The sequence below is a fragment of the Haliotis asinina genome, chromosome 2, assembly GCF_037392515.1.
Source record: "Haliotis asinina isolate JCU_RB_2024 chromosome 2, JCU_Hal_asi_v2, whole genome shotgun sequence".
In the NCBI taxonomy this organism is placed as follows: Eukaryota; Metazoa; Mollusca; class Gastropoda; order Lepetellida; family Haliotidae; genus Haliotis; species Haliotis asinina.
In genome coordinates, this window is record NC_090281.1 from 94,025,509 (window position 1) to 94,049,935 (window position 24,427).

The 24,427-nt window shown below is 40.8% G+C and overlaps 1 protein-coding gene across 2 annotated transcripts in view; it reads right to left on the reverse strand.

Moving 5' to 3' along the window:
* The window catches only part of LOC137274624 (glutamate receptor 2-like), a 75,721-nt gene that overhangs the window by 39,101 nt on the left and 12,193 nt on the right, over nt 1-24,427 (reverse strand). The gene's annotated exons all lie outside the window — the stretch shown is intronic.

Genomic DNA, 24,427 nt, shown 5'->3' on the forward strand with positions numbered 1-24,427 from the left:
AACACATATATTTCTTGCATTTCCTGTTCTGTTTTTGGAGAGTTTATATTTGAAGAATGCTATCTGTTACTGAAATATGGACGCCGGTACAGTTTGCGTGAGCGTGGATTTGGTGCAACCTGACTGTGGACAGTTATTAGTATGCATCCATCAACCGTCTGTTTGGTGAAATCAAGCATCATGAATACTGACTCTGGGAGTTGGTACAAATGTCAAACATGTAGTACTACAATATTCCAGTTGAGCAAAATATCATGTGCGTTCTATTCTAGTCATCATTAACAGGAAGGTATTTTATATTATATTCTGTAAAGACATAATTCGATACAACACTATTCTGATTTCAAAACGTTGAACTGTTTAATCCAAAGTAAATGTATAAAATGTTTATAAAGGTGGACTCTATAGGAGAAGAGATAAAGTGCTGTACATCTCGACAAACATTTGAGAAAAGGTTTTGTGGGATCTCACATGGGACGGACATAGCTCAGGAAACAGGAAACATTCACCGAGTTTCTGTGTGGCTGGAAGCACTACATGGCTGGAAGCACTAGCACTTTCTTTTGAAGAAAGGTCTGAAGTGAACCTAGCTAGCTAGCATCGGCATGCTGGAGGCGGTATTGTCCGACCTTGACCTGCGGATCTTTGCAATCAAGGGACAGACAAGCAAGTTATGACAGTTTGAACACCAGCGGCTGAGATTTAATCTAACATCTAAATAACTTCGTAAGTCAGTCCTGAATTTTTAAAGCTGAAGACGCTTTAATGCGCTTGTATAGTCCTCGTAACTGGCTTCCTTTCTTTACAAATTGCCATCACACGTCCGCCATTATATTTGTATGCTGTATGAACATTTATCGATTGACAATAATTCCTTTGGTAAAAGAGCAATCGGTCACTGGTTATGCCGTTCAAACTAGGTTACTAATTCACTTCATAAAACCTCATCAAGTGATCTCTGTACCTCTATAGACATTTGACACTGTGCGAGTCTTTGATGTCCCCAATGTGAACCACTTTCTAGTCCGGCGAGTGTTATTGGAAATGCTTCCTTTGATACACCAAGCAACACAAACCACTCATTGGATGATGCAAGTAGTAACCTCCCAGGCTGTTGATGTACCATGCCTTGCGATCATGAAGTCACCGTTCTTGACAGCCAATTACGTGGCTTCTAATGGGTGACATACCCAACATACTATAGCCTGGACTCACCTTCGCCATTAGTTGTAATATTTTCAAGCTTCTCAAGATGGACTGTAATGCTTACTTAAATGTTTTATCAAAAAATGTCTGCGAAGGAATTGGAAAGAAAACTTTAGTGAGTGAGTTACTTTTTTCTCCGCTTTAATAAGTTGGAAGCGGGCGATACCAGAACTTCACATATTACTTTTGTTTGGGGAATCGAACCCGGATCTTCGGCGTGACGAGCGGACGCTTAAACCACTAGGCTACCCCACCGCCCTGAAAGAAATGTTAATGGTTGACTTGTAGAACGATGACTGATAGCAACAAGGTGTTTTTGTATCTAACTCATCTTTTAAGCCACACATTACATGCAGTACAATACAGAAGTAAATACTCGACTGTGATTGGACGATTATGGGTTCCTCTGTTGGCTTGCAATATGTCAGGCTGTGGCCAATGAATATGTTCGACAATGCATTTTAGGGAGGAATAAGAGCGGACCCAGATGATACACTGCACTTCAAATTTCAGGGAAACCTTGACCTTGGGAAATGACATCATGTTTCAGATAGAGAGTGGGGCATTGGTGGGATCAGCTTGTAAACTCCGCTAATGTTTTCTTCAAGAATGGGCGATCGGGTAGAGATGAAACGGTATGGAACAACACTAGCGTTCCACTACAGCGGAACTTTGTGCTGTGACATGGGGCATTTCTTTCGTTCATTTGAGAGCAACTGATTTCGATTCCAGATTAAATGACAAGAATCACTTTCGATCCTGGGCGATGGTTTCAACCCTTAAAGCACATGTATCAACAAAGTATTAAACTCGAGATCCTTGCATTACAAAATAACTGCAGAACTTAGAATAAACCACTTTTGGTTTTGGAATAATCCAGTCTTTGAAACTACTACTGAAATCATCTTAAAAGCCAGGGATGGCACATGTTTTGATCCCTAGTACTTAGTGGAAGACGACCTTTAAATCTAGATTCTCATCCTGAAAACCACTTGAATTGACTTCCAGACAAGAAGGATTTATATTTAGCTCTTTCTTGACACTGACCCGAGGAAGGACGCATTCATTTGAAAAAAAAATAATTGGACTCAGGTGCATTTGCTGTAAGAGAGGTGAAATAGAGTGACCTGTTTTTTCCAAGCTTTCCACTTCTCAATTGAGTCAGTCATGTCGAAGAATTAGTGAAGTGAAGGGTTTTCATGCTATTTCAACCAGAGGTCTGTTTCCTTAACACCGATATTCACAGGGCATTTCACTCTGCTCCAGGTGTTTCGAACTTCATCAATTAACACTAAAAGATCGTGATATCCGAACTTCGTTATTACATTTACCAAGGGTTGCAAAAATGTGACTTAGTTTTAGGTTTTGCCGATCATTCGCATTGTTCCAGCAAACCATTGCTTTAATCTAGGCTGGCAACAGTATTCCTAATTTGACGATGTTCGACTCTTCCTCACAACCAGTTCGTGATAATCGTTGTTAACGGGGCAGCTGGCAGTAACAATTGACAGATTTCCTTTTCAGGATGTCTAACCTTGTGTTCCAGAGTTGCTTCCCTTGAAAATGCTACAAACACTACGATCGTCGATGACTCGAATCTGTACGTCGTACTGATGTACGGTAGTCCACTGGTCGAATAGTCAGCGAGCACCCCCACCCCCACCAACAAACTGACCTGTTCCCTCATAAATTGACTTGTGGATTAAACTCTCACACATCCACTCAAGATGGCTGTGGAAGCCTAAAGCCATGATCTCGTTTGTTGAACTGAATTAAACATACGTAGAAATGACAGGCCAGACAAAGCACTAACCGTAACTCGTGAATCACGCTACGCACAATCGGCTTATTCAACTGGTGTCTCGAACAAATGGCAAATGTTACCGGGGTTGTTCAGACAGCTGATACGCTACACTGACTCCCCGATGCCACAGTTTCTCACATGATCTATCCATCACACTTATGCCATCATCTTGTACGATGATCGTCTATGCCAAACAATAGAATAGAATAGAATAGAATCGAATAGAGGAAAACATAAATGAATTCAATAACTGATCATGTTTGCATCTGAGGTCTCGCAGACAGACAGGGGAGAGGTATATTACCATTGTCACAACTAGAGCCTCATTTTGTCCAGGGCAGGGGGCATGAGGTTGTTGTCAGTACTTCCGTCACTGGACGACCTCATTACATGTTGAGAAAGAAGACACGGTTGTCTCAGTGTTTGATGAAGGATTCCACTTCACATTTGGCAAGTAGCATTAGTGTCTGATTGAAAAGTTATTTTCACCCGATTAACCCAATGTCCCTAGAAAAGCGCACATTATTGAACCCGTCTTATCTGTTTGACATTTAGACCCATACACTAATTAATACTGACACAACTATCCCCAATACAAAACTAAATGAGCAACATTACTTTGGTGCCTTTGCACCAGGCATTTCCCACGAACTTTCACAGAAGCTGTACACAACTCTTCATTCAAGGCATGAGTAAAACATGCAGAGCGTTCTATGTGAAGTGAGTGCTGGACATTTGCATATTTAACATGTCAAACGCACATTATGTATAGCGAGAAATAAACACATTATTATTTTAAAGTTGGAATGGAACAATATACACTCAACCATATCGGACTCAACAACCTTATCGACACACAATGGTGAACAGTGCAAGGTGCTCGACAAGTCATCAGGGACGAACGTAGGAAGCCTAATCTTTTTTAAACCTATAAGCATCTTTACAGATTTATGGACTAAGACAAAGCCATAGGGTGATATCTTACTCTCTCTCTCTCTGTGTAAAGTTACAAACGTTAGTCTTGCAATTCAAATATCTGTTTTCACTGATAAAAGTCAACGGTTGCCATGGAGATCGTAAAAATGAATTTCCTCAGGCAGTTTATTTTCAATTCATTTTCAAGCTGTCATTCTTGGTGACGTCCCTTGCGACAACGTCAGCTGCTGAGCGATGTTCACGTCTCCTACAACAGTGGCAGCGCTTGGTGTTCCAGTCAGGTGTAATCACAAGCGCTGGCAGTGAGGAATAAGCACTTGAGTATATCCGTCAGTGCACTGAAGATATGATCCTGTCGGTGTGGCTTTTGTAAGAGGAAAAGAAATAGTCGGGACAGAAAGATTCAGAGTTTTATACTTGATTAGTTAAATTCAATGAGTAAGTGCGTGTGAGAGTTTAGTTTTGTGCCGAACTCAGCAATATTCAAGCTATTTGGCGGCGGTCTGTGAATAATCGAGTCTGGGCAAGGCAATCCAGTGATCAACAGCATGAACATCGATTTTCGCAATAGGGAACCGATGATATGTGTCAACCGAGTCTGGCCACCCGACCCCTTTAGTCGCCTCTTACGACAAGCATAGTCGCCTTTTATGGCAAACATGTGTTGCTGAAGGCATAGTCTACCCCGGACCTTCACGGGTCTAAAGGCAATGGGTATATCATGAAACGGCAGGCTGTTAACTGGTGACGAGAATACTGGTTGATATCATGTCACTGATTTTAATCGTAGAGCTACAGGTTACCGGTTACGGGCTATAGGTAACAATGACTCATGTCGGTGTGGTAACAATAACCCATAGTAAACTATGACCGATGTCAAATAACGAAGGTGGATCTATCAGCTACAGGTGACATATACTACCCTTCAGACGTTGTGATTGCATCGAAACTGAATGAGTCCATTAACTTGGGGGAACCAACTGCAAACCTTGTGAAATGCACTGGCATCAAGCATCCAGTTGCTGAAAACCGTGCAAATATCGTGCATGAGAACAGCTGCGTTTTGGTGTAAAGTTTTGTTAAGAATTCGAAATATTTAACTGTTTCATCATTTATTGGACTCCTGGTAATAGTCTTTTCAACGCGTTTGGAATTTCTTTTACATCAGTGTGTGTGTAAACAGCACCTTTAAACGGTAGCGAATAAGTTGCAAAATCTAGTTTTAGAACAGTTGACAAAAAAAGTGGCTACATTGACTCTAGCGTGCCTATACTTTTGACAGGTAGTATATATCCGATGTCAGGTGACGAATATGGATTAACGGCCCACGGGTAAACAATAACAAGGGTTCGGGTGACATGTCAGATGTCGAGTGACGAACTGGATTTGCAGGGTACGGGTGTCATGTTTGATGGCGAAATAATCATATCCCCTGTCTTTACTGACTGTCAACAGTTTCAGAACAAGGCAGGGGAGTAGAAGGCAAGTGGCTAAAGCGATTTAGCACATTTCTGATGTCCTCAGATCTGATATATTGCTAGAAGATTCGTACAATTCGTCCACTCACTCAGAACAACCTGTGTGTCTAAACGTGCAATAAACATCTTCCTAATATAATAGCAGTTCTTATTATACAAAACAAACGGGCTGGATAAACCAAGAACCACGTTGAAAGTCATTTATGCTTCAATTCAAGTACTATAAATACATACATTAATACACGATAAAAACAAAACTATTGTCTTTGGTATATTGTGAAGATATTCACCAGCCACGTTTAACCAATGATGTGAAGAGATATACGCCTCGGCATTAATTGTGAAGAATGTGTAAACAGTACGATGATATTTTCATATGTGAAATGTCTATTGCTGTTTTGTTGTAAAACGAAATCAGTCGAGCCGTTGCAATAACCCTCATCGATTTATCATCGTAGGAATCATAAAACTATCTCATCAAGATCATTTTGGATTTTTCAGCTCTGGGATAATTGTGTAATTCCAGCTTTTACTGTTATATGGATATGACAATAAGGCCATTAATCTTCGGGAAAGCCATTTGAAATATCAAAGTGACCTACAGTTTGCAGTGACTGATGATGGAATACATTTGATAAATGACTGATGATATACTGCAGTCTGTGGTGAACGTACTCCGGCTATCTCTCGGCGGTCCGGGTATTCATTACCAGTATCACATCCTGAAAGGGGTGTGATTAAAATAGCCGGGTAGGATTTGAGAGATGGCGTTGTGTAAGGGGCGATGGGGTGGCGGAGATTAAAGTATGTCTTTAGCGTTGATAGCGAAATTGGTGGTTGTCGAGTTGGGGTGATGCTGTGTAGGGCGAGTAGTGATGGGATGCGGGGTGATGTTGTGTAGGGGTTAGTGGGTGTGGGGTTGGGGCGAAGTGGCGTCCAGTCGAGCGGTGTCAGGGTGTGGTTGCACTGACGCAGGATGAGGTTTAGATTTCTTTTTGTTTCAGAATTCATTAAGGTGAACATCTGCCTTTGCATATATTTGTGAGGGGAGTAAGTCTTCGCGAACACCTGGTATGATCACCACTTCATGGTGATTTTGTCACTGCACTGCATGGTGCCAGCCACTGGATTGTCTAGTCCGGACACAATTGTTTACAGACCGTTTAACACAAGTACAATACTGCTGAATATTCCCCAAACAAACACATAGTCATGATCTAGTCACTACTATACATTTGACTAGTATGCTTTTGTTAGAAAACTGTTACTGATGCAGAAAGTTTCTGGCATGCTCTGAGTGTGTCGAGTAAGAGGCATGGCGAGCTTTGACTATGCTGTTTGTTGTGAGTGACAGCCGGTTGATGCTTTGTGAGACAACTTGTGAAAGGAAGAGGAAAGCGATTATACTGTGTTTGTGTGGCAAGCGGTGGTAGCAGATTGTGTGAAACGCCATTCGCCGAAGTTAACGAGCTAGACCACTGATCCAGTTAGTCGTCTGGCACAAGACATACACATTACTGTCCGTTGACCTTTCTAACCCGGTTTGAACAATGGCGGAGGAAACCAAATAGATTAGAAGTCTTTGTTTCCCTCATTTTGACAAGAAGACTCACAGGACGGGGCGGGTCTGATGGTACTTGAATGTATCTGAAGTAACTGAGTCCACATGATACTGAACACACCAGACACGTCAGTACATCGATTAGTACCGGTGGCAGAGTAGTGCTTGTGTCACTTTAAGGCGCAACAGAAAAGAGCAAAAGACAAATAATTATTCTTCGGTCTTTTTCATCACGCCATTCAAGTACATCTGGGGTTTCAAGCGGACAGGCGTTCATTCTCCAGCGGACACGTTTTGTAATGTAAGCTACGCACCTCTCCTGTTGCTATGCGAGTGTTGTGGGCGAGGTGTGCTAGTAATCAGTCGAGCTTGGAGGTACCGGGAGCGAGTCCACCTGTGACCGGGTGTAAAAATCTTGGAGTCAGCTTTGTGAGCAGACTCTTTCAGTGTTGTCACAACCCCTAGTGCACAGCACACAACCCTGTGTACATAGAAGAACCCCCGAAACCGTTGGTAGACGACCAGATGGTGGCCACATGAATACATGCAAACACCTTCTTGCGGGAACAGCAAACGTGCAATAAACTTGGACGAAGTACAGTGATTATATGATCCAGTCCACCAGATGTACCTCGTAAGGATGGGAAAGCCGAATTAACTCGGTGCACCTAGAATGCAGCAAGATGTGTATGATCCCAATGGAGTTGAGATTTAAAATACCACGTGCAGTTGAGATGGACATCAAATGATCGACGGGAAACAAAGCGACAGTGAGCAGTGGAACTGGATATCGGCACCAAACAAATATTAGTATTATAGAATGCAATAAAGGTGTTAAGAAAACTACACACAAACTAAGAAGAACAGTCGTGCCCCCACAAATATAGAACACTCTCTAAGTTCATATATTTAATTCTATATCATTCAGCCTAACCCTGTGCACTAAACACAACATTCCACGCTGAGAAATGGGTTACAATGAAAACCAATGCTCTTCAAACAAAACAACGTAAACTAATGATTTCGCATTTATGCCAAATGAACTGTTCATAATACTTTTATTTAATAATTGATAACCGGAAACATGAAGAAACAGCCACACCCTTCTCGTTTTGAAACCCGCTGCGAATCTTTCGGTCTCCATATAGCATTTCCGCACTCTTCTGTCTATTTCCGGTCTCAGCTGTCAACGGAAGTTGCGTACAAGATTCGATTTGATCGGCTCAGCAGTGTCCAACTTATTGCTGTTTGACGCGCTACGACTTAATGGAACATCTCAGTATGGACTAATTCCTACCAGGACTCGTAATAGCCTTTAACAGATCATCAATTTGTGGCATGGGGAATTCGCCCGGCTTCTGCAGTGAATTTCAGTGAATGGTTTCAAGAAAAACATTTCACAGAGGAAATATTTGCGCTGAGTTGAGAGAAGTAGAACGTTAAGGCAGATTATGAACGACTGACCACACAGCAAATTAAGGTTGGCAGCGTGGATAATAATCAAAGTGTTACACGGATTATGTAATGGATGTTATCATTGGTCTATAATTTATCATTTGTTGGAAAATTTCTTTAATCCAATTTTTTGCATCCGTTTCTTTTGAGGACACGTGTTACAGGGAACACACTTAGACTATTTTGAAAATTGTTGTATTTATTAACTAATGGGAATAACCATGTGCTATTATCTTCAGGAATTCATTGTTATGAATGTCCTCATCTCCCATGTGTATAGAAAGCGATGTTCCATACCTTTGGGTGTTTTCAAAATTGTCAAACGTTGCCGAAACTTTCTTGACAGAAAACAATTGTCAACGTACTGGAAACCTGAGGTCCAGAACACTTCTATGATATGTATATATACCGGCTGAGTAAGTACCATATGGATGTAGCATGGGAGGTGTAATATTTCGTATCTGTTCACTATAATTTGTAATATTATCAACGTTTTCAGTAATTAACTACATGTATTTATTATGTAAATTGACACCGCAGTCTACACTTACGGTAGTGAATCCTCCGAGGAAGTGACTAAATTAAATAAATAAATAGATGTTTTGCAAACTGTAAATTAAATCGGATGCAGAATAATTCATTGTGGTATTCATGTGCCTTCGTTTCGCTAAAACTGAAACTGTGTACAAATTGTAACGCCCAGTGATTTAATTCATTCTACAGCGCATGATTCACTGCAAATGTCAAAAAAGCGGTTTCGACGGTCATCACACAACAGAAAACTGCTTAAAAATTTAGATTTTATGTGAGTTCGAACAAACTACCACAAACTTGTGTATTGACTGAAACTGTAAATGTAAATTATAAACAATTACGTTATAAAACAGATCATTAAAACCCCTCAGCGAATTCATAAGGGACACGAACGACATAGTCATAAAAGTTTGATTATCGGTTGTTCATGAGAAGGCACATGGAGGCCTTACATTCTGCCTGAATAATGCGATTCCCGGAGGTTAATAAATCATTCGACCTGATTTACAAGTCCAATCCGAAACTCTAATATGACTCTAAATCACTGGGAAATTGAGGTGCAATTAAGAACACTGGAAATCTTGAATATTGCTTTCTAATAGTTACATTTAACCTACACCATGCTTTTGAAAGCTAATATTGGATGCTTATTAACACAAGCTATAGTTACACACTGAAGATCTAAGATCAGCAAGACTGTTATGGATAATCACGAAGCAGAGAAAGAGAAGGTCATCATGGCCGACAATTGCAACGCTGAAGAGACTGCAGTTCTAAAGGTAGGACCTCTCTTTGACTTCGTGTTCTTCCTAGAAAGACCTTATTTGGTCTGAGTGGCTCAAAGGCCGCGCCGAAGAAATTGAATTGTGGCTCGTAGAGAACCTATTAAGAGATTTGCAATTTTCCCTAGCTTTTTACCCAGTGATAAGGAACTGATAGAATTCAGATAGCCCCGAAACCGAAAACAAGCCGCTCGAAGAAACACATTAGCATGGAGATCACGTGTCGCTGGGTGGCGTGCTTACACCGTGCATGTGAATAATGTGCCTTCCCACGGGATCACGTGATAATTGTCGCAGTCGTCTGCTGTAATCGTCCCTTCCTGAAAAGGCGGGAGTTTAGTGATGGTGATTGGATGTGGCATGGATGTGTAATCGCACGAGAATCAACAAGATTTACTTCTCTCAAAGATGCAGGAAGTTTCATATGCACTAGCAGCCACCTTCTGCATTTGAGTACTAGGTTTAGGGCAAAGTCAACAGACTGTGTATCTGCCATTCCTTTGGGTTAAACCTAGAACGCCATCGTTACCATACATGCTTTCCGTCTAATACCAGGCCTGTATCTGTGTTGCGTTACAGATAAGCACGCAGTTCTGTGCCCGAGCAAATCAGTGCCTTTGAAAGATAAATACCATATTTAACGTTGACTCTCTGCGGTTCTCTACCCTTCATGCGAAACAGGCCTTGACGTGCAATTAAAGTCTACAAATTGAATCGATATTGCGTGCTACTGTAAAATGGCACTTCTTCAACCTTTTCCCTCTCCAGCCAAATCAGTTCTTAACATTTTGAAAAAGGTTCTCTTGGAACGTCTGACATCATCACTGTAACACGAGGTAAAATAATTTTGTTTCAGAATCGTCTTCGGGGCATCACGTGTGACATTAGTTTACCAGATGAGATGAATACTAAAACAAAATATAGAAACATCGTCATATTTTTCAACATTTCGTATTTTGAAATGATTGCCCTTCGTTCTCGAGACTGAGAGTGACAACAACAACAATAAGTAGGCTAATCTAATTCCAGTTTGCATTGATAGAAATATATGTACTGTTTGTAAAAATATCTTTTTTGTTGCACCAAACACTGTTGGGTTGCATCTCACATAAAAGAGCTTCGGAAAGAGTTATCAAACTGTTGTGATCCTAGGTACAAGTAGTTTCCTCATTAATACTGTATCTGATTTCAACAATCACTGGTTCTTTTCCGTACAAGAATGTTCCACGTGATCCAGGCAGACGAATAGACAAAGTGATTACTGCTAAACGCATCCTCGTGCATACCATGCCATCTTGATATGAGTCCAAAGTTGACCATGTACTAACTGTCATTGACGGGAGCGAGGGATGTACACGGTGGTGCAATGTCTCTCGCGTGTCCTTCGCGTCTGCTCTTTTGTGGAGGCCATTCTGTATGGATGGTGTGACCGGTCGTAGGCGTTCTCTCAGACTGAAATACGGACTACTGCGATACTGTAGAGTATTTTTGTCAGAACGCTCTACCGTCCATTTCCTTTGCCGTTTGTTGCTTGATGTCTCAATCAGTACTAAAGAACAAACAAGTAACAGATAACATGAACATCGCTACCAACATATGACAAATTATCAGCAAAGTCACAGAGGCTGACTACCCGACCTCCATTTTATGCAGCTCCCTCTGAAAGCATGAGGCAATTGGGAGCTTTTCAGATTCGGATTTCCCACCGCGAAAACGTACATATATGTCCAAAAATACATCACCATATTTGCATGTTATACCATTTGTACGCACGTCAGGATGACTATTGATTGGTATCATGGTAAGCATGAAGGTTGCTTATCCACAACAAATAGCGACTCATTACGGAAGAAGAAATTAACGACGTGACTGATATGAAACGTTTATTATCCTAAGAGGAGTATGGATAACATAGTGTTAGTCGCGATAAACCAGAGTCTATTCAGAAAGTTTATCGCGCTTCCGGTTGAGTACGCATGCGTGACAAGATTCATTGGCCTCCATTACAGTTGGCGCTAACAAATGATTTGTCGATGCAGTGGAGTTGCTATTTAGTAGTGTCAAGATTAACACTCGATCCATGCGTCCACTCAACATCGTATCGACCAGGCTCGAGAGGTGTGCGGCTAACTCGATAGCATTTAAGTTTTCTAATGAACAACTGGGTTTCAAAACACCCACATGACGCTTTGCTGAAATCATGAACGAGTGCGAGTTTCCTGAAAGAGTTCATGTTTGACTGCCAACATAATTCATGATATTGTTTTGAAAGGAGAGGCTAGCACTTTATGTTCGCCAATAAACATGATTTAATTTCCTTGGTGGAAATGATCCACATTGATTACGAATAATATTTTAGTTTCTTCTGCTCAAAAGATGGGTCTGATGTTTCTTCAGATTCGGGAATTTCATGATTTAAGCATGAAAACACGCTGTCAAGTTTGCAGTGGAAATCGCATTAGGACTCTGTCGGGAGTGAACTCTGGGGAATGGAAAGACATCAGAACATCAACAAACTTTTTTGAACAACAGCCCCAACAAATATATATCGAATACATCAACTAGTATACATTGAGATAAGTACCAGTGTAATAAAATATTGGGGATGACCCCTTCGATTCATTCTCTGATACACACTGCCACATAAACAAATAAATGTAGGTGTACACACTCACACATACACATGCACACACAAACACACACATACTGCCTATTAGAGGGACATAGAAGAGCAGCTACATATAGATTAAGATGACCACATTTCACTGAGGTCTGCAAGCATCGATTGATGCACTGCTATCGTTATGAGTAAACTATCCAATCGTCCCCTTTGACAAACACATCATTTTCTTTTATAGCAGCGACTGGCATGGTTTGTAGACACAATGCACATGTCATTAATTGCATACCGTATTACAGAGACAAATTGTCCATGAATGAATTGCTTCGTTTTTGATAACCCGCGGGGCAAAAGAAGGCATGTACCTGAAAATTGGATTTGACCAATACATTAAAAACGTATCAGAACGCTACTGGACTGAAAACAGTTCGAACTCAGGTACAGCATGGTATATGGCTCTCGTAATAACAACATCAGTATTAAATAACCATCTCGTGTTGGTTTCAGTCTGAGCTACCATGGTGTGTATTTTCTTTTGTAAGGCAGTATATTTTTGTAGACGATGAATCTTCTGCCAATGCGGCGTGGATAAACATGAACATGCTGACATATTTGAAAACACCCTGTGTCATTGATACAAAATTCAAATAATGCACAAGGGTTTCCCGGTCATCTCCAATGCTGTATAGAGTTGTGTCCCTTAGCATCGTGTCCAGATCGGATCTTGGCTTGATATCCGTCAATGGTCATACATTTGTCACCATCGTTATGATTATCCTTTGAAAACTTCCACGATAAATAGTCACGCTATCATCGCGGTGATTTGCAAATTGCTAAACCCCAAAGCACTATACATTTGCACCTCGTCAAAATATTAACATAAAGAGGAAAGGAAGTTTCCTGATTACATGTGACCGATTCACCGATAGTACACTGTACACTGTAGTACACATCCCATGGTACAGTGTGGTAGCCTACTATCTCTCCACAGAAAGACCAAGTACAAGTACGTACATAGAGTACCTACCATGATGTTAAAACACTGCCAATCATTTTATCATGGCAATCACATTAGTGGAGCTTGAATTTTAAATACAATTTAATTCTTATTTTGATATATACTCACTTTCAATTCCGGATCCAGCTGAAAGTCTTTTGGGAATTTTTGTTTGTTGATATTCTGCAATTTCCTCATGAGACTGACAACCTACATTGAAACGTTCACACCTCCTTTGGCTGGCTACCACACTGTGATGCAATACCATTAAACAGTTAACACGCATTGTAACGGTACTACAAAAATCATGTCACTTCAATCGAAATAATAAAATACACGTGTTCACTAACAGGACAAATCAAAGCAATAACCAGGAATGCTCATTGAAGATTTTGGCACCAAAGAATATCATTTCTAGTACGTCCTTGATCGATATTCAGGCACACTGAGATTTGTCCCTGTGCATACTCACCACTTTACCAGATTAAAAGCAAAATCCCCAGAAACGATAATAAAACTCAAATGTTATCTCAATAAGCTATGTCTGGTAGTGCGTTGCCTGTCGTTTTGACAGGCAGACATTTCAACTTTACGAATCGGTCCACGCTACATGGTCTAAAAGGCATGTTGACTAACGCGAAAATGTGATTAAGGAATGATAAGAAATGCTTCAACCCCCAGCGTTATGACTGAAGCGACACTGGTGATGCATGCATGGTTGCTTGATCAATTTGAGCGTCCTCCTCTGAACAAGGATGTATTTCTTCATCAAGAGCTATTCCTGACCTACCAATGCCTCTTCTAACCGTGTGTACATTGCATGCCAATTTCTATGTATACACGAGGGTGGGACGCGAATTTCGATGAGCCGTTAATTGATAAACGGTGATAAGAAAATGGAATTCCATTAGGTTGTGTATTTTAATTTGTGTTTGAGATTTGGAAAGCTGTGTCAATCCCATGTGATGCTTAATCGTGATAACATTCATAATTCAGGTTGTTTAAGCTGATAATTGACAACAGGGCAAACATGTGTGATCGCCTTCCTATAATGCAAACGTCAATCAGTCTCACGTAAGTTCGACGACAAGTGTGATGTTTGGCGAATATAATAACTCTTGAATGGAACAGAACACGGATTTGACATTACATCTCCAAACACTGATTTCATGGATGGGACGAGGGTGACATCGTTTGACGACTGATATTGTATTCACTCTGACGTGAAGCTGAAGACAACAAACACGACGGGATAGACGTGTTGTAATGTAATGACATGTCAGAATGTATTATCAGTCAAATAATATCGTAAACCGATCAAATATCAATCAATTCTATTATGATGGCTTTTAAATAGTTTAATCAAGCCTGTTTAGTGTTTTTTAAAACTCATTTCAATATATATTTTTCCCGAAGCTGGTACCCCATTAATCTAGGTGCTTAACAATGAAATCGTTTGAATTAATATAAAAGTTTGAATTATTGATGCACAGTAGCGCAGTAACCACTTAGAATAGCGGACTAGTGTGTTTAGTTTGCGGATGTTTCTGTTTTTCATAATAATGAGAAGTCTTCTAATGTGCGAATCTCCACGCAACAAAGCATTCACTAGGCGCGAGCACAAACATATATACATAATGATGAAAAAGACTAATTCTCAATCAAATGAATGTTGAGGCTTGCTTTGATGTCAGCTGTCCCAACATTTAGATGATCGACTGCAAAACGTTTTGAGTCTAGACGATGGTCTGGTGACTACAACTTCTGTCTTCTCGTCGTTCAGCTGTAGTTTGGTACATGCCATCCACGTCTTGCCATCCACATCTTGCCATCCTGAATGCATGACTCCATGTCCTGTACAGCCGGGGATCTCGAGGAAGACCTTTCAACAGCTGGGAATCCATTAGAGTAAAAGTGGTGTGGAACACTGTATTCTTAAAAGAGGTTCCCAAGTTGACTAGTACATAGAGTAAATAGTACGGGACTAAGCACAGAGCCCTGAGGAACTCCGCATGTCAGTTGAGTCTTCTCTGATTTGGTGTCCTTATCGTCACACATTTTGTCTGCTTGTAAAATTGGGTCAATGATCTTGGTAATCAATACACATCAATACACTTCAAGATCAACGTTTCGAAATCCAGAGTGCAAACATTTCACTCACGATTAGTTACAGAACCTCAGCTTCAGCCAATTGTCTGAAACTACTCCACAGGTAGCCCTTTGTATTCCTGAGTTTTGGTAACCTCTTGCATATCGGTAATTATAACGTTGGATAGTGTGTTGGAAATCTTGTGAGAGAAGTACTCACAGTAAGACTTTGGCCAGGGAAGACTCATCACACCAAACCGTTGGAATACCTTCCGAGTTCTTTCTCATCAGTGAGAATGAAGTAGAGAACAAGGCTTTTAGATCTCGCGCCTTGCTTATGATAGTAGTAATCAGTTCTGCATTTCCTCACAGAAGGCAGAATTTCTGACTCTGCTGTAGATATGTCTGTCAATTTAAAGCCTACCCTTCCTGCATTTACGCTCAACACTACATGCATATTATGAGGTTTTGTTCTTTTTCCTAACCCTGGATGGAGCATATATGTCAAGCAAAGTTACGTGCATACACTCAGCCAGACAATCAATGGTTTCACATGTATTATCAAAGGATTGAACTATTGCATCACTGATTTCCTCCATATAGTCCAGCTACGACTAGTGATTGAGATCATGAGCAGCTAACTAAGTCGTACGATGACATGTTACATATGACGTCTCCCAGTCTGGTAACCAACTCCAAGACCAACTTCAGAACTTCTGAACAGTCTGGGATGACCTGCTCCATGGACCGCCCATGAAGCCGTCTTGACGCCAACGCGAATTCCCTTTTTAAGATTTTCATTTTACAGATGAATCTGGTTTGGTATGATGCTTATCATTTGTGTCGCGAGGACGTGACATGTGGAATAAATATGTGAATCTCAGGGTAAATGAATGAGTTGGGATGTATGCAACGTAGTTTCCAGGGGAGCTGTTAAAAGCCGCTATCCCCATATAGTTTGGTAAGTTAGAAATGAAGGTTGCCTCCAGAGACGAGTAATTCTGTCAGAGACGAATTCATATTTTCGGCGTTAAAAAAGACCAAACAACAGGACAACCGCGTCGTTTTCTTCAGTGTTTTACAGGCCACTGAGTATATGTCAAGCTAACAATTTATTTTGTTGATAGAGTCTTAGAACACTTTTTGTCGAGGAAAATACCGCAACAAGGTATCCAAACAATCGGTAATTTACCTGTCCTTTTGTCGTAAATTAAACGTTACTGAGCAAACTGTTGTGTATTTACTGATCGTATTTATCTTTTCATGTCCTCTAGTTTAGAAAAAATGTGTAACTTCAGTCTAACAACGATATGGATTAAATCCATTGATGAAACCTGAAGCATCAGACCCATCCACAACCGCACGATGTTTCAAGTATCTGTTTTTGAATCTCTACCACCCAGTGATGATACTGGGTGTCGCGAAATGGCGGTACAGTACTTAGACCTTGTGCTGTGAAACAACCAATGTTGTTCTAGACTAACACACTAACATTGGCACCAGTGGTACAGAGGAATTAGGTATATGCAACATCACTCATATCACAGATCAATCCTCGAATCGTTGGCGCTCGCTCCCCCTAGATGCACCAGACACAATTCGTCACTGTGACACTTGGTATTTTTCACATCTCCAGACAACCATTGTCTTCAACCGCCCTATGATGTATGCCTGTTTCGTCTGAGAAAGTACCATTTTACCCCGGCGTGTAATAGGTTAAAGACAATACCCATCGCTTATGTCAACATCCAAAGACAACAACGTTCTATTTCCAACGTTGCCCTCAACCAATTTATGTCTAGGCTTTGTTCCGTTGGCTATCAAAGGTCTGATCGTGACCCCTGGTCATTCAAGATAGAAGAACCAAGGAAGACTTGACCTGAGGGATTTCCTCTAGACTCTGTAGTCGTTCCATCATTAAGGGCCTCTCGGGGCATATGCTCGAAACACCTGCCTTCTGATAGGGAACCTCACAAGGTTTAGTTCTAGAAGACAATTAAAGGTCGAATGTTATCGTTCGTTCTCAGTGGCCCAATGCCAAACGTTCATCTGTTTAAAGTAAAACGTAAGCAACGTATTAGTTGTCAATAGCTGAAAGGTGTACTGAATCAAACTGAACTGATTCACTGATAAAAGGTCGTCTCTCTTTTCTCGAGGACGGTAATTGTATTAGTTCATGAAGTATGTTTCGTCTATTATTTAACAATGCTGATATTTTTCTGCCCAGCAAACTCACGTGTATAACATGACACAATGTGTCCTTGCACATGTGCATCCATGAAACTGCATCGGTCCACTGACATAACTGCATGCTGGACACTTGACTGCGTCCAATATGGACGGTATAATGTATTGTATCTCTGAGGAATTCGAGTAATAGAGTCTTTGCCTGTGTAAGCTGCGTTATTATACTTAGTCTCACATTTGTTTAACACGTTTACACCAAAAAGATTTACTCGATCTTCTTTCTTCACGCATAGCTGTAAATGCTCAACCATGAAACAGGATCCTGATCCAGACGGCGCCCGTAGCGTTACGACTTATCGCAACGCTATACTTTATATAGTTACGAATGGCGTAATCCTACGAACACTTTGTGTTCCTGCTACCTAAAGTTCCTGAAATGGCAGTTCACTGGCCATCACGTCACAGAGATGAAGTGATTGAGTAGGGTCTACTGCCGCTTGTGTACATCATTATGGTTGTACAGTCTATTTGTGAAGGAGCGACTTGTTTGTTTATTTGTTGTTTAACGTCGCACTCATGGACTTAGTGATCGGTCCATGAGCATCGATCTGCACAGTTGGGATACGATGACATGTACAGAACAAGTCAGTGAACTTGACCACCCGGTCCTGTTAGTCGCCTTTTACGACGAACATGGTTTGCTGAAGACCAGTGCCAACTCGGATCTTCACGGGTTATGCAGGATGGATGTGAAAGTTGGATGTGTAATGTCACATTTTGTTTGTATGGACAAAATTAGTGAATTTCCCGTTCAGGGGCTAACCAGGAATATCGATATCATTGCGACATAGAGATTCGAACCCAAGATCATAGCACATCAAAATAATGGGACGCCTTAGACGACTTTTCACCTGCGGCCACTGAATCTGGAGTAAACGTATCGAGGTCAAGACGGCGGAACATTAACGAAAATGCGTTGACGATGTCGTGTGTACGAGTAAAACAGTGATACCGGCGAATACAATCAATATTATAACAACACCGGTGGGACTACTTTCCAACTAGACAGTTTGAAACTGCTCCAATGATCCGACCACGTCTGGCGGGAACTATATCGCAGACACGTTGGCGTCTTTAATGCATGTTTGGGAACTCGTAAATATAATTATTCTGTACCTCAAGTTCCTAATCCGACCCTCAGTCAGTAAGAGGAGCGAGTAGGGGATAAATTGTTTAAAACCCTAGCACTCATTTAAACTTCTTCTTCACTCTTGGCTGGGTTCCATAGATGGGGAATCAGAGAACATATGCTATTCAGAAAATTATACCGAAAATGACGCTAAATTGATTAAAAGCTTAACATTACTTCAAACTAAACAATCATTGTTTCAAATTATGTCTAATCGTGTTAGACGTGATGTCAGTACGCACTGAAATTATGACTGAAATAAAATACAGGACTCTCATATGTGTATTTCATTCTAAGTTTAAACAATAATGACAAATATAGGGAGAATCATATCATACTGAGATGAAACAATTGATTATTGTACACTCGATGAATTGTTGATGTCAAAGCTTTTCAATCCTTGTATCGTTTGATATAGAGAGGGTGAATGTGACACATAGGTACAATGTTTGAAGCCCATTTCTGGTGTCCCCAGCCTTGATGCTGAAATCTTGCTAAAAGCGGCATAAAGACGAACCAACTCACTCACTTCACTGTGCATCACGGCACTGTAGACTGATGAGAAGAAAGATGCAGGATGATGCAAGCGTTGTCGGTTTACAGCTTCCATGAACTCCAAGTACATGCACAGAGACGATAATACTCATAGTATGGGGTTGGAAGCCACGATCATACTGTTCCCAAAGGGCGCTAGTCTACGAAGTGAAAAGATCAGACAGGAACAGTCATGCGAGGATTTCAAACATTGAAATGACATTCACTTCTGTTGTCTGATACAGAAAGGTGTCAAGACTATTTAATGTCGTATAACCACGGTTTTGTCCCACGGCTTATTAATGTATCAAAAGTTGAAGAAATATTTCAGTCCAGCAGCATAGGAACAGACCGCTTACCGTCTTCATCCACCTTGGTATGGGGACAAGCTGTGAATTCCTCTGAATGTCTTGATGCCAGATGTCACTATGTGTATCAATGACATGAACAAGATGGTGATGGGCAGAGTATTACAGATCAAAGATCACACTGGGAGCAAATCTGGGATCTAACCCCACGACCATAAACTCCTGTCATGTTAAAGGGGCTAAAGAAGAGATCTTGAATGGAGGCGGCCAGTACCGGTTGTCGATGTTTGTAACTATATACATTCATTCATGCCTCATGTTTGGTAACAGGAAACTTTACTCATCTGCTCAGCTGTCAAATTCAATGTTTTGTTTTGTATGTTAAATCAAACGCTCCAAACCGTTGATGAATAAGGAAGATATATAAAAATATCTTCAGTTCAAACGTTGCGAAGTTCCACTGGAGACATCACTTCTTCCCTATTGTTGTTTTTTCCATATACATCAGCCTACTTCTGTGCTTCTGAACGACGTTCAACAAAGTAACTGGACATAAGTGAATATAAATGGCCATCCTGCATGTTATCAAAGATATCTTTTACATCAAACTGAGTCAAATATAAAAACAAAATAATCTTTATGGCCTCTACAATGCCTCTGAAGTCCGTGTGGTCTGTGAAGTCTGATAGGTTTATTGGTAGCTGGGGCATTGTGGCGTCGTGGATAAAACTCCCACAACCTGGAGAGACATCGCAGATGCCCCTGAACCTTTGGGACATAAGCTCCAAGACTCCCAGACAGGGCCGAGCTGGACAATCGGTGGCAGTTCTACAGGCCCCAGGATGTGCTTTCAGCGGATGTACTTGGGCATCCATAAAAATAGCCAAGGCAAATGTGTCTTAAGCAGAAATATGATTTATATGAATGTTGACTGCAATCTCAGGAGGCGTGAGGTTTGCATTGCTGTCCAGTTCTTCAGGGAAAGTGCGTTAATGTCAAGAGTAATTGTATACGGGAATGGCAACTTTGTTCTGGGTGTCAATTGGGATACCATCAGCCTTTTGGTCAGGAATTGAGGTAATGCTTAGGGGGCAACATACTTTTGAAACAATCTATGTTGCGTGTATTTGACTGCTGTAAACTGAATGTGGGAGGGACAGAACTCACTGCGGGTGTCAGGTATTAACCTTATCAGCCAGAGGTATAGTTGTTGTGGGTTCAAATAAATGATCAAAATTTTCTGGAAACTTCAGGGACGCATCTCAAGAAAGGGAATTCCGACACCTCGGACCCTCAGTTTTCCCGTCACCCAGAATACCGTTATTGAAATCATATGCATTGATATATAGGTAATCATGGAGACGACACAATTCTCCTACCCCGCAAAGTGTGTGTTGCGGTTGCACCGACTATTGTCAGCACCACAGACTGGCTCTGTGAAATTGGCCCCTCGTTAGCTCCATAACCCAATATAACGATTGCATAATTGCTAATTCGTTTACTACAACACAATTTAGTTATTGACTGCAATTTTGAGCTGATCCCAGCCCTGCAATTATTGTGCAACATTTGTTGAACGATCTGATCGTGCTCAGTGGGCTATCATCAAATAATACAATAAGACGCATTAAGAACTATTGCAAGAGATGGCATCATATCAGAATTAGTTGACCGCTGACCACTATTAGGTCACAGAGGCTTTATTGCAATATGGGATGAAGCTTTTACAGTGCAGGAACACTGTTCCGAATTTGGATCACCGCGGCGTCATGGCGCCTGTCAATGCGACATAGTTCTACAGTTGTATACAGCTACGTAAAAAGAAGAACTGTACCTAAATCCAGCTATCTTTTCTGTGATGACGTCAGGGTTCCTCTTTACAAGGCGTAGTTCTGCTGAGATTCCAGAGTGCTCAGTATTGTTTGATAAGGAGCTGACCTATCTGGAAAGTTCCTTGGTCCGTGAAAGTCGTCGAAAGATATTACTTTAATGCCATTACATATTAAGATGGAAGTTACCTATCCAGACACCACCGACAAAGACCATGTACAAGTGTCGTGACTGCACACATGCCACGGACTACATCAATATGTAGATCTTCATTGTGACGTCAGACAAACACAGAATGCATGTACTTCTTGAAATTCGATGTCGTTATTTCTTTGCCCTGCATATCCTAATGAACAGTGTGGAATAAATGGTACTGTCGTTTAATGCTTCGCATTGTGCAGAATTGAGATCATGGGTTCGAGTCAGGGCTCGCCCACACTGTGTTGGTAGGTGTGTCTAACCACGTACTCTCGGGTGTTAAGGGTTAGAGTCTGCATCACTTCGGCCTCTCATCCTTTATCAAACAGACACGACAAGACACGACTGGTCCGCTCGTCAAGGTGGAGATAAACTAGAGTAACTCACTCACCAAATGGGACCTCCCAGCTAAGGTTATTTCAACGCCAAGACAGACAACACTCCTTCGTCCATCATCATTCATTTACGTGAGTGTTGCTTGCTGCTTTAAACCTAAAGACTGGTTCTCCGTATCCTGTGTGTTGCAACATCCTGGTGTATAACAGCACTTACTGTTACTTTTTTTCAATCTCCTTATGGTTCGCCAAGCGAGAAGTTCGCGGCCCAAAATACATCATTATTGGAAACATAGATTCTTAAATCAAGAAAATACGCAATATTGCAGTTCAGCATTCCGGATATCTAGGAGAATGGTTTTCCAGGCGAGAAAGTCGCTTTGTGAAAGCCGAAATGCATCATTATTGGAAACATAGATTCTTAAATCAAGAAAATACGCAATATTACAGTTCAGCATTCCGGATATCTAGGAGAATGGTTTTCCAGGCGAGAAAGTCGCTTTGTGAAAGCCGAAATGCATCATTATTGGAAACATAGATTCTTAAATCAAGAAAATACGCAATATTACAGTTCAGCATTCCGGATATCTAGGAGAAAAAGAGAAAAGAAAACTGAAACATTTGGGCTCCATAGTTTAAATTACAAAAATATCTGGTTTTGCTGCATGAGCTGACGTTGAGATTAACGCGAATGTGAGACTGAATACCCGATGTTCTTTGAGAACCTCTTACAGCAATGAACTAAAAAAAGAAAGCGAATTCAATCTAACTTCATGTCCATAAACTCATTCATAAAGTGCTTGCTTTCGATAGAGTTTGAGAATTCATGAGACTCAATTTATATTTGAGTCACATATTCGAGCCCTTTTAGCCAATTCACAAGATGCTTAAAGGGGAGGGTATTGGCAAATCTGTTAGAGAGGCGCTTTGGCTGCATGTGCAATCATACAGGCAGCATTAAGGCCCATCTTGAATTACCAGTTAAGGGAAAACGTTATTTTTCAGACAGAAACAAAATCTTCTTGGCACAATACAGAACACCCCACCATAATATTGATGACTGTTGTGAAGGACATTACGAGAATTATGAAAAATTATGAAAATTATACATCATCAAGGCCAGAGTATAACCACGTCCGGCCATCCCCTGGAACCTACCGCATACTGCGTATGCAGATAAAGGTGGACATGAATGGAGGATGATATGGATGTTCAACTGGAAGCACCTTCACTGGCGTAATTTGCATTTAACATGTGAGCGTTTGTCTCCTGACGATGTTCAGCTGCAGAATTCGTCGGCGGCTTATTAACAATGCATGCCACTGCAAAAGGATGATTAAAAAGTAAAATACTAAATGATATCAATAGCCACTATGCTTCTTGGTTGGCAGAACCGTATTTGGTTAGCGTGTAGATGGCGATCGTCTTAGCACTGAACCGAATGATCACAAAACTCTATGGACGCTTGAATACTCGCTCCTGTATGTCCTTAGAAGTTCAAAACCAGCCACACACAAACAACCTGAAGTTTAGACCTTGAAAGATGAACATGTCTATCTGTTGTCCACCGCCCACGGAACCCCTCCCACAGTGTTGCCTCTGATGAGACATATGATACATCTCGTCTCCGAAGTGGGTTAGTAAAAACTCACTCCACTCCTGTTTGTAATTATACTGTGTTCGTTCGTGTTCACCTCGAACCGATATCCGTACATCAGCGCCAGTTAAACCCACTAATTGGCTTACACTGATAAAGAACAGACGTTCCCTTGTGGTATATTGGCATGATAACTTCATATTAGACTATAGGGAATTTGCCATGGTGTCAGTTGTATGAATAACAAGCTTTTCTGTCTATCTTCCACTCTGAAACACATTGTAGCAAACTTGAAAACAAGATGCTTTGACCTCTTGTCCATTGCCGTAGATGTTCAATGGGTAGAGGAAGCCGTCTTGCTTCGAGAGTTCTTGCATCATTCATATATAATTATTACTGCATACTATTATTACATATTGTAGGGATGGACTTTGAACATTTACCGTCTGACGTTTACATTTAAAGTATTATGGAAACAGATTGGTCTGTTGAAGGAAGATTTGCTATTTGTTTCTACAATGATAGTATTTCTAAAATGAGTTATTTGGCAAGGAAAACACAAGATGGTGAAAAAACCCTATAGAATTCAGTTACATAACTGTCATTGGTATTTCATGCGTTGTTTTCGTCTATATAAAATAATTAATATCAATGATCATTATAAGGAACAACCTTATTCAAACTCGGATTTCGTAATTCCTTTGGACACATCTTATGAACATGTACATCACAAGTTGTTTCAAGTTCACTGCACCTCAACGGATTAATAAAGTGTTACGTATGCGGCA